We start from the raw sequence: 10,666 nt of genomic DNA on the forward strand, positions 1-10,666 counted from the left end.
AAAGCTATATATCTCCTAATACCCAGAACAGTGTATTTTCCACTAGGTTCACCCACTGTAGAGCAGGGATTGAATTGAGTCGACTGTCTTGTATCTATCCTAACATTTGGAATATGGTAAACACTAAGTAAATATCACAGTTTTCATGGTTATTTCTACCAAAATCTCAAACCAATCAACTGGAAAGCTGTACCCAACCAGCAATTAGAAATCAGGGATGCAGAGGGCTAGGTTAGGGTAAGTTTTGGGAGGAACACTGTATTATGAAGCAGAATTTAAAACTGTATCACTGAAACAATAGTAGGGAAGCTACCATGTTTCTATCACTGAAATGTACCAGGGTTCCAAGATGCCACCACCATCACCATCTTCCAGATGACAATACAGACAACTGCATGAAAGAATGATCTTGACATATCACTGCTCTACTTTACTGAAAAGATGTCTTGTCAGAGTTCTTCAGAATCTGCTTCATAGTAATGTTGTCAACTTCACTGCCTGGGAATCAGAGCAGCCAAGTCACATATTAAAAACAGGAAGAGTACCAGGAATGCTTACATGTCAGAGGGACAAGCTTGCTAGCAGTCACTAGCCCAGTTTGGACAAACACACACGAAAACAAGACACTTTGATAGTTCATTTGATGTAAGAAAAAAGGTAAAGCATTTTACTAAGAGAAGAACGGTTCATGAGGTAAAATCAGAGAGCAAATAATACTTAAGATGACCCCAGATGACGACAGAAACAAGATGAGAACAAAAGAGCATAAATTAAAACCTAGCCATAAAAAAATCCAGAAAGTAGCAAGATTATGTGGGGAACCTGGACTGATTCCTGTCTAAAGTTTGGGGAACTAAAATTAAGTTCACAAGGTGGTGGTAACATTAAATGCGTAATCTCAGGATGTCTTAGCTAGGAAATATTACCCAAAAACTCAAGGTTTAGGATGGCTCAGAGTTCTGCAGTGTGGTTTAGTGGAAAGAGCACAGGCTTGGGAGTCAGAGGTCATGGGTTCTAATCTAGATCTACCATTTGTTAGCTGTGTGATTTTGGGCAAGTAAAATGAGGATTAAGACTGTGAGCCCCACGTGGGACAACGTGATAACCTTGTATCTAACCCAGTGCTTAGAATAGTGCTTGGCACATAGTATGCACTTAATAAATGATAATGTTGGTATTAGTTAGTATTTGTTAAGCGCTTACTATGTGCAGAGCACTGTTCTAAGTGCTGGGGTAGCCACAAAGGAATCAGGTGTCCCACGTGGGGCTCACAGTCTTAATCCCTATTTTACAGATGAGGTAACTGAGGCACCGAGAAGTTGAGTGATTTGCCCAAAGTCACACAGCTGACAAGTGGCAGATCTGGGATTCGAACCCATGATCTCTGACTCCAAAGCCCATACTCTTTCCACTGAGCCACGCTGCTTCTCATTATTACCATAATATTACTGGACCAGGAAAGACCTTTTATTGAAGTGATTGGCCTGAAAAACCCAGGTGAACATCTCAACAGATCACTAGCTTCTATTCTGAGAACATGCTATTCAAAGCCTGCTCTAGCCATTGGACAGGGGATCCTGGGTGGAGGGTGGAGCAGGGAATGGGCCTGGGGAGCAAGGAGCAATCATTTGATCAATCAGTGGTATTTATTGAGCACTTCCTATGTTCAGAGCATTTTACTAAACGCTTGGAAGAGGTAAGAGGGAGCTGCAATTATGCTGGCCTGGCATGCTGAGTTTAAATGCAGGTCCTGCAGGCAGGCCTATAGCAACCTCATCCCTGGGACCACTTATCATTCAGTGTGAAAACTTTCAAAATCTTTACACTGGTTTATGTAGTGGAATGGGTTTATACCACTGGATATCAGGCCCTGTACTAAGCACTTGAGAAAGTACATAAAAAGTATGAGAGATAATCTGTGCCTTGGAGGAGTTTACACTTCAGCTTAAACAACTCAAAATTGGAGCAAAGAGTGGAAGAACAGAATTTTAGACTATTTTTGGCTGGAAACACAAAAGAAAATGTTGCTGATTTCTAGGCCATGCCAAAAGGAGCACTGTGAAAACTCAGCTCTTGACTGTGAGCAAGACTGAGCTGACTGAAACCTCTGGGCCATGCATCCATTCATTCATTCAATAGTATTTATTGAGCACTTACTATGTGCAGAGCACTGTACTAAGCGCTTGGATTGTACAATTTGGCAACAGATGTAAACAATCCATGCCCATTGACAGGCTTATAGTCTAATCGGGGGGACGGACAGACAAAAGCAATAGCAATAAATAGAATCAAGGGGATGTACATCTCATTAACAAAATAAATAGGGTAATAAAAATACATACAAATGAGCAGATGAGCACAGTGCTGAGGGGAGGGGAAGGGAGAGGGGGAGGAACTGAGGGAAAGAGGGGGAGAGAGGGCTTAGCTGAGGGGAGGTAAAGGGTGGGGAAAGAGGCTGCAGATGGAGCAGAGGGAAAAGGGGAAGCTCAGTCTGGGAAAGCCTCTTGGAGGAGGTGAGCTCTCACTAGGGTTTTGAAGAGGACAAGAGAGTTGGTTTGGCAGAGGTGAGGAGGGAGGACATTCCAGGACAGCGGGAGGACATGGGCCAGGGGTCGACGGTGGGATAGGTGAGAATGGGGGACAGTGAGGAGGTGGGTGGCATAGTAGCGGAGCCTACGGGGTGGACAGTAGAAAGAGAGAAGGGAAGAGAGGTATGTGGGGGCAAGGTGATGGAGAGCCTTGAAGCCTAGAGTGACAAGTTTTTGTTTCGTGCAGAGGTTGATAGGCAACCACTGGAGGTTTTTAAGAAGGGGAGTGACATGCCCAGAGCATTTCTGCAGGAACATCAGCCGGGCAGCGGAGTGAAGAATTGACTGGAGCGGGGTTAGAGAGGAGGAAGGGAGATCAGAGAGAAGGCTGACACAGTAATCTAGCCGGGATATTTTCTTGGCGATATTGTAAAGGTGAGACCGATGGGCATTGGTGACGGATTGGATGTGTGGGGTGAATGAGAGAGCTGAGTCAAAGATGACACCAAGATTGTGGGCTTGAGAGATGGGGAGGATGGTCCTACCATCCTCAGTGATAGGGAAGTCATGAAGAGGCCATCCAGGTGGAGACGTCTTGGAGGCAGGAGGAGATACGAGCCTGAAGGGACGGGGAGAGGACAGGGGTAGAGATGTAAATTTGTGTGTCATCTGCATAGAGATGATAGTTGAAGCCGTGCGAGCGAATGAGTTCACCAAGGGAGTGAGCATAGATGGAGAACAGAAGAGGGCCAAGAACTGACTCTTGAGGAACCCCACAGTTAGAGGATGGGAGGGGGAGGAGGAGCCTGCGAAGGAGACTGAGAATGAACGGCCAGGTTGATAAGAGGAGAACCAGGAGAGGACAGAGTCCGTGAAGCCAAGGAGAGATAAGGTGTGGAGGAGAAGGGGATGATCTACAGTGTCAATGGCAGCTGAGAGGTCAAGGAGGATTAAGATAGAGTAGGAGCCATTGGATTTCCCAGACTGAGCTCCTCTTCCCCCTCTACTCCCTCTGCCATCCCCCCTTTACCTCTCCGCAGCTAAAGCCTCATTTTCCCCTTTTCCCTCTGCTCCTCCACCTCTCCCTTCCCATCCCCACAGCACTGTACCCGTCCGCTCAACTGTATATATTTTCGTTACCCTATTTATTTTGTTAATGAATTGTACATCGCCTTGATTCTATTTAGTTGCCATTGTTTTTTATGAGATGTTCTTCCCCTTGACGCTGTTTAGTGCCATTGTTCTTGTCCGTCCGTCTCCCCCGATTAGACTGTAAGCCCGTCAAACGGCAGGGACTGTCTCTATCTGTTGCCGACTTGTTCATCCCAAGCGCTTAGTACAGTGCTCTGCACATAGTAAGCGCTCAATAAATACTATTGAATGAATGAATGGATTTGGCAAGAAGGAGGTCATGGGTGACCTTTGAGAGAGCAGTCTCGGTAGAGTGGAGGGGACAGAAGCCAAGTTGGAGGGGATTCAGGAGAGAATTGGAGTTAAGGAATTCTAGGCAGCGAGTGTAGATGACTTGTTCTAGGACCTTGGAAAGGAAAGGTAGGAGGGAGATAGGAGCCATAATTGGAAGGGGAAGTGGGGGCAAGAGAGGGTTTTTTTAACCATGATTCATATGCCATTTGGTGCACTGTCATGGCTCCTATGTCTGCAAAAAGGAAGACTTGCAAAATGGGGACATAGGATGAGGTGAAAGAATATGTTCTTGGCATTGACAGGAGAGGTGAGAAGGGGCTGGCATTTGTCTGTACCACAACAGTCTTCACCATCAGTCATGAACCTTATGGAATGGTCGTTCCCAAAAATCCACTTGTTGTTTCAACTTCAGAGAGGGATAACCAATCAAACACCAACTGTCAAGGTCATATTTAGCAAACATTCTTTTTCATCTCTATTAAGTAGCTTTAACTTTTTTATTTTAAAATTGTTTTCAAGGCCTGCAAGATGTGGACATGATGAAGCTCTGTGTTTATAGGGGCTTCTCTGGCAGGTAATTAGCACTGCAGCCCAATGGGGAAAGCTGTAGCATGTCTACTCTTAGATTGTTAGGCAGCAGGGACTGGGGACTGGGAATTTATAGAGATGTCTCAGTCAGAGTGTCACAGGAGATTAATGCTCAGTGAGCCTTTCATTCATATTCTCACCTACGCAGAAACATGCACACAAATCACCACCCAAGGGAAAGAAGAGGTGAGAAAAGCAGCTAATAAATGGTTCCTCAATCCTGGTGTGCCAGAGATTGGCTTTACTGCTTTCTTGACTGTCAGGGGTCATGGCCACAGGTGAGTGGGACAAAGCCCCCTCTCTATATCAGGTGCACCTCAGGGCTGGGAGTATGAAAAGGAAATATTCAGGATCTGGGGACTGACTTTGGGGTGAGGTTGGAAATTGCATGACACTGTGATAGCTGCAGTTAAACAGAGGATTGTGTCTGTAGATTATGAGTTGGCTTGGAGGAGTCCAGGTGGACAGGGCTCCTAGGATGAAATGGGATTTTGTGTTAGATGTACATGCTCCAGCACTGTGCTCAATCAATTAATTAGTCACACTGATTGAACACCTACTCTGTGCAGATCACTGAACCTGGTGGGCACAGTTAATTAAGACACAGTCCTTAGCCTAAGGTGTTTACAATCTAGAGGGGGAAATATATGCTGAAATCAAGTAAAGGTAGGAGAAGCAACAGACAGGAACATAAAGGGTGAAGACTCAAGTGCATAGGGGACTTGGAAGTGTTGAAAAGGCAGTAGGGAGGGAAAAATGGAGAGATGAGAAATCAATCAGGGAAGATTAGCTAAAAGAGATGTGATTAAAAAGACAGATATTCATGTAAATTAACTAAATAAATGAATAAATAAAATATGGAAGCAGCATGGTGTGAAACCAGCATGATGTAGGGGATAGAACACAAGCCTGGGAGTCAGGACATCATCGGTTCTAATCCCAGCTCTGCCACCTGTCTGCTGTGTGACCTTGGGCAAATCGCTTCAGTTTTCTGGGCCTCAGTTACCTCATCTGTATATGGGGTTGAGACTGTGAGTCCTACATAGGACAGGGACTGTGTCTAACCCAATTTGCTTGTACCTATCCCAGCATTTGGTAGAGTGCCTGGTACATAGTAGGTGCTTAATAAATATCATAGGTCTTCTTCTTATTATTATATGTAAGCTGTAAGGGGAGTGGGGTGATTAAGAGAGAAAATCATGGTGAAGCAGAAGGAAGTGAGAAAAGAGAAAATGAGGGCTTAGTCAGGGAAGGCCTCCTGAAGGAGATGTACCTTCAATAAGCCTTTGAAGGTGGGGAGAGTAATTGTTTGTCGGCTATGAAAAGGAAGAATGTTTCAAGTCAGAATCAAAATGAGAGCAAGAGGTTGATGGCAAGATAGATGAGATTGAAGTGCAGTGATTAGGTTGGCATTAAAGGATCAAAGTGTGCAAACTGAACCGTATTAGGAGAGTAGCAAAGTGAAGTAGGAGGGGGCAAGGAGATTGAGTAGCAAGGTGATTGAGTACTTTAAAGCCGATGGTAAGGAGTTTTTGTTTGATGCAGAGGTGGACGGTCAATTATTGGAGATTTTTGAAGAGTGGGTAAATATGGACTAAATGTTATTGTAGAAATATGATTGGGGCAGCAGAGTGAAGTTTAGACTGGAGTGGGGAGAGACAGAGGTGGGGAGGTCAGCAAGGACATTGATAGTGTAATCAAGGATATGTACTTGGAATGATGTGGTAGCAGTGTGGATGGAGAGGAAAGGACAGATTTTAGCTATGTTGTGAAGTTTGAACGGACAGGATTTAGTGATATATTGAATATAATAATAGTAATAATGATGATGGTATTTGTTAAGCACTTACTATGTGCCAAACACTGCTCCAAGCTCTAGGGTAGGTACAAGGTTGTCCCAGGTTGGGTTCACAGTCTTAATCCCCATTTTACAGATGAGGTAACTGAGCACAGAGAAGTTAAGTGACTTGCCCAAGGTCACACAGTAGAAACGTGGCAGAGATGAGATTAGAACCCACTTCATCTTACTTCCAAACCCGTGCTTTTGCCACTAGGTCATGCTGCTTCTCTTATGTGTATTGATTTAGAGAGAGGAGTCAGTGATAACACCAAGGTTATGGATTTGTGAGACAGGAAGGATGGTGGTGCTGCCTACAGTGATGGGAAAGTCAGAGGGAGGATAGGACTTGGGCGGAAAGATAACGAACTCTGTTTCAGATATGCTAAGTTTGAGGTGAAGTCAGGACATCCAAGTAGAGATGTCTTGAAGGCAGGTAGGAAAAGCAGGACTGCAGAGAGGGAGAGAGATCAGGGTTGGAGATTTAGATTTGGAAATCATCTGCTTAGAGGTGGCAGTTGAAGCTATTGGAGCGAATGAGTTCAGCAAGGGAGTTGGTGTAGATGAGAATAGAAGGGAACCCGAAACTGAACCTTGAGGGACACCTATGGTTGGGGGTGGGTGGCAGAGAAGGAGTCCAGGAAAGAGACTGAGAATGAGCGGCCAGAGAGATAGGAGGAGAACCAGAGGGGACAGTGTCAGTGAAGCTGAGGATGAATAATGTTTACAGGAGAACGGGGTGATTGACAGTGTTGAAGGATGCTAAGAGGTCAAAGAGGATTAGATTGGAGTAGAAGCCCTTGGATTTGACAAGAAGGAGATCATTGGTGACCTTTGAGAAGGCAGCTTCTGTGGAGTGAAGAGGATGAAGGGGCACAAGTGTTTTGATAAGGTCCAAAAGGATGGAGTAAGATGTGCAAGTGGCGGGGGTGAATTTGGAAAGGTGGAAGGTATAAACAGTACTGTTTGGATTGTTCCAGACTCTGAGCAAAGAGGACATTTTGAGAAAAAAAGGGTGAAAATGGTTTCAATCATGAACTGAAAATCTACATAAAACAACTGTTTTTTTTTCCTTGAAATATATATTCATTTAGTAGAAAACAGTCTTTTCCCTTTAGTTCTTCCAAAGCAAAACCTTTCACTGCCCTAGGATTCCCTGATAGTTGTTCCAAAATAAAATCTAAGTTGCTTATGACACTGATAAATCTAAGATGCTTATGACACTGATCCCACCATTGGGAATAGGAGTCCAGATCATTACAGCATCTGTAAAATATCCACAGGCTCTTAAGCAGACAATGGACTAGAGCAGAGAGAACCTGGCACAGCAGCAGGGTGCCTCAGTGGCTCCTCTGCTATACTGAGTGCCCAGGGAGAGACATCACCCAGCTTCCCCAGTGTAAGGGTAGCTCTGATAGGACCCACAGAAGTAAGGTAACAGAAAACTTTCAATAATTTGTACTTATTGAGGGTTCTCTGAGTGCAAAGCATTGTGCTAAGCACTTGGGAGAGTACAACAGAAATGAGGGAGAGTGACAGCAGGACAAGTACACTTTCAAAACATTTAGAATGATCAGAAACCTGTGATTATTGGGTTCCAGAACAGTGAAGAACTTGAAAATGGCTAATGATCATCAGGTTGTGTGATATTTGGTGTTATCATTGCTTTTTATGTTGTTTTAGTTGCTATTATTTTATTTTTTCTTATATGTTTGGTGCCAACTCCTCTCCCTACTCTTCTTAAACTGTGGTCTCTTTAAATAGCTAGAACTATATGTCACTTATCAACCTTGATTTTTGCTCTAGTATTTGGAATAGTGCTCTGCACCCAGTAGCAACTTGGAGACACTATTGAATGATTGACAAGACAAATGAGGTATCCTAATACTATGCAGCCTCCATTGCCTAGTCTGACACTAATGCCTTCTGATCATCCTCGTGGAAATGAGATAAAATGATAGTGATTTTCACAGAAACATCAAGAAATAAGTGGAATTTTTTCATTCCTTTTCGAGCACACTGTCAGGTTGGTGTGGTACAGGTATATATTCTATGACCTAATAAAAGCTAGTGTTCTCTCTATAGATTGGTCTGGTTCTGACTGAGATTTTGTGTGAATGATTGAAAGTGACATATCTTTTGGGATCGTGTTTCTGTTACAGATCAGTGCTGGGCTCTCAGTGAATGCATACCTCCTCCTGTTTTACACCCGCCTGGTCTCCACCAGCCACAAGCTCAGCACCTCAGACTTCATTAATGCCCAACTGACCTTATCCAACACCATGTTCCTTCTCACAGGGGGAATACCAGATACCCTGTCAGCTTGGGGGTTGAGAAATCTCCTGGATGATATTGGGTGTAAAATCCTCATTTACTTTTACCAAGTGGCCCGGGGACTTTCTATCTGCACCACTTGCCTCCTGGGTGTCTTCACCATCAGCCCCGATACTTTTTGGTGGGCAAGGGTCAAAGCTAAGTTATCAACATGTGTCATCCACTCCTGCATCCTCTTCTGGATCTTCAATCTGATCATATATATTAGTGTACTGATGTGTGTGACAGGCCCCCAGAACAGTACTAGTGTTAAGATCACAATGGACCTTAAATATTGCACAGTTGTCCCCGTCAGTACAGTAACCATCCTGATAAAAGCCGTTGGATTGTCTGCCTGGGATCTGCTATTTGTGGGGCTCCTGAGTGGGGCTAGCAGTTATCTGGTGTTTGTCCTGTGCTGACGCCACAAACGAGTCCAGCATCCTCATGGACCGAGTCAGTTCCCAAGACAATGCCTGAGGTCAGAGCAGGCAAGAGGGTCATTGCTCTGGTGATTCTCTATCTTGTCCTTTATGGGCGACAGTCAATCATGTTCAGTGTTTTACTAAGCAAGAGGGAAAATTCTTCTCTCCATCTCCTCCACATCTTATCTCACCTTGGCTTCATGGACTCCGTCCTCTCCTGGTTCTCCTCTTACCTCTCTGGCCGTTCATTCTCGGTCTTCTTTGCAGGCTCCTCCTCCCCCTCCCATCCTCTAACTGTTGGGGTTCCTCAAGGGTCAGTTCTTGGCTGTCTTCTGTTCTCCCTATACACTCACTCCTTCAGTGAACTCATCCACTCTCACGGCTTCAACTATCATCTCTATGCAGATGACACACAGATCTACATCTCTGCCCTGTCCTCTCCCCCTCTCTTCAGGCTCGTATCTCCTCCTGCCTCCAAGACGTCTCTACCTGTATGTCTGCCTGCCACCTAAAACTCAACATGGCCAAAACTGAGCTCCTCATCTTCCCTCCCAAGCCCTGTTCTCTACCTGACTTCCCTATCATTGTGGATGGTACGACCATCTTTCCCGTCTCTCAGGCCCGCAACTTCGGTATCATCTTTGACTCGGCTCTCTCATTCACCCACACATCCAATCCGTCACCAAAACCTGCCGGTCTCACCTTTTTAATATCGCCAAGATCCGCCCTTTCCTCTCCACCCAAATGGCTATTTTACTGTTACAGGCTCTCATAATATCCCGGCTGGATTATTGTGTCAGCCTTCTCTCTGATCTCCCTTCCTCCTGTCTCTCCCCGCTCCAGTCTTTTCTTCATTACACTGCCCGGCTGATCTTCCGGCAGAAACGTTCTGGGCATGTCACTCCCCTTCTTAAAAGCCTCCAGTGGTTGCCTGTCAACCTCCGCACGAAACAAAAACTTGTCACTCTAGGCTTCAAGGCTCTCCATCACCTTGCCCCCTCCTACCTCTCCTCCCTTCTCTCTTTCTACTGCCCACCCCGTAGGCTCCGCTCCTGTGCCACCCACCTCCTCACCGTCCCCCGTTCTTGCCTATCCCACCGTCGACCCCTGGCCCTCATCCTCCCGCTGTCCTGGAATGTCCTCCCTCCTCACCTCTGCTAAACCAACTCTCTTCTCCTCTTCAAAACCCTAGTGAGAGCTCACCTCCTCCAAGAGGCCTTCCCAGACTGAGCTTCCCCTTTTCCCTCTGCTCCCTCTGCTGCCTCTCCGCCCCCCCTTCACCTCCCCTCAGCTAATCCCCTTTCCCCCTCTTTCCCTTTGCTCCTCCCCCTCCCCTCTCTCCTCCCCTCAGCACTGTACTCGTCTGCTCAACTGTATATATTTTCATCACCCTATTCATTTTGTTAATGATGTACATCACCTTGATTCTATTTATTGTATTGTTTTTGTCTGTCCATCTCCCCTGATTAGACTGTAAGCCCGTCAAAGGGCAGTACCTGTCTCTATCTTTTACCGATTTGTACATTCCAAGTGCTTAGTACAGTGCCCTG

At 45.3% G+C, this 10,666-nt stretch overlaps 1 pseudogene; it reads left to right on the top strand.

Annotated features, from left to right (window-relative positions):
* The first annotated feature begins 8,495 nt into the window (after nt 1-8,495).
* On the top strand, nt 8,496-9,274 carry LOC114808972 (annotated as a pseudogene).
* Nucleotides 9,275-10,666: the final 1,392 nt, after the last annotated feature.

This window comes from Ornithorhynchus anatinus, unplaced genomic scaffold (assembly GCF_004115215.2).
Source record: "Ornithorhynchus anatinus isolate Pmale09 unplaced genomic scaffold, mOrnAna1.pri.v4 scaffold_80_arrow_ctg1, whole genome shotgun sequence".
NCBI classification, from domain to species: Eukaryota; Metazoa; Chordata; class Mammalia; order Monotremata; family Ornithorhynchidae; genus Ornithorhynchus; species Ornithorhynchus anatinus.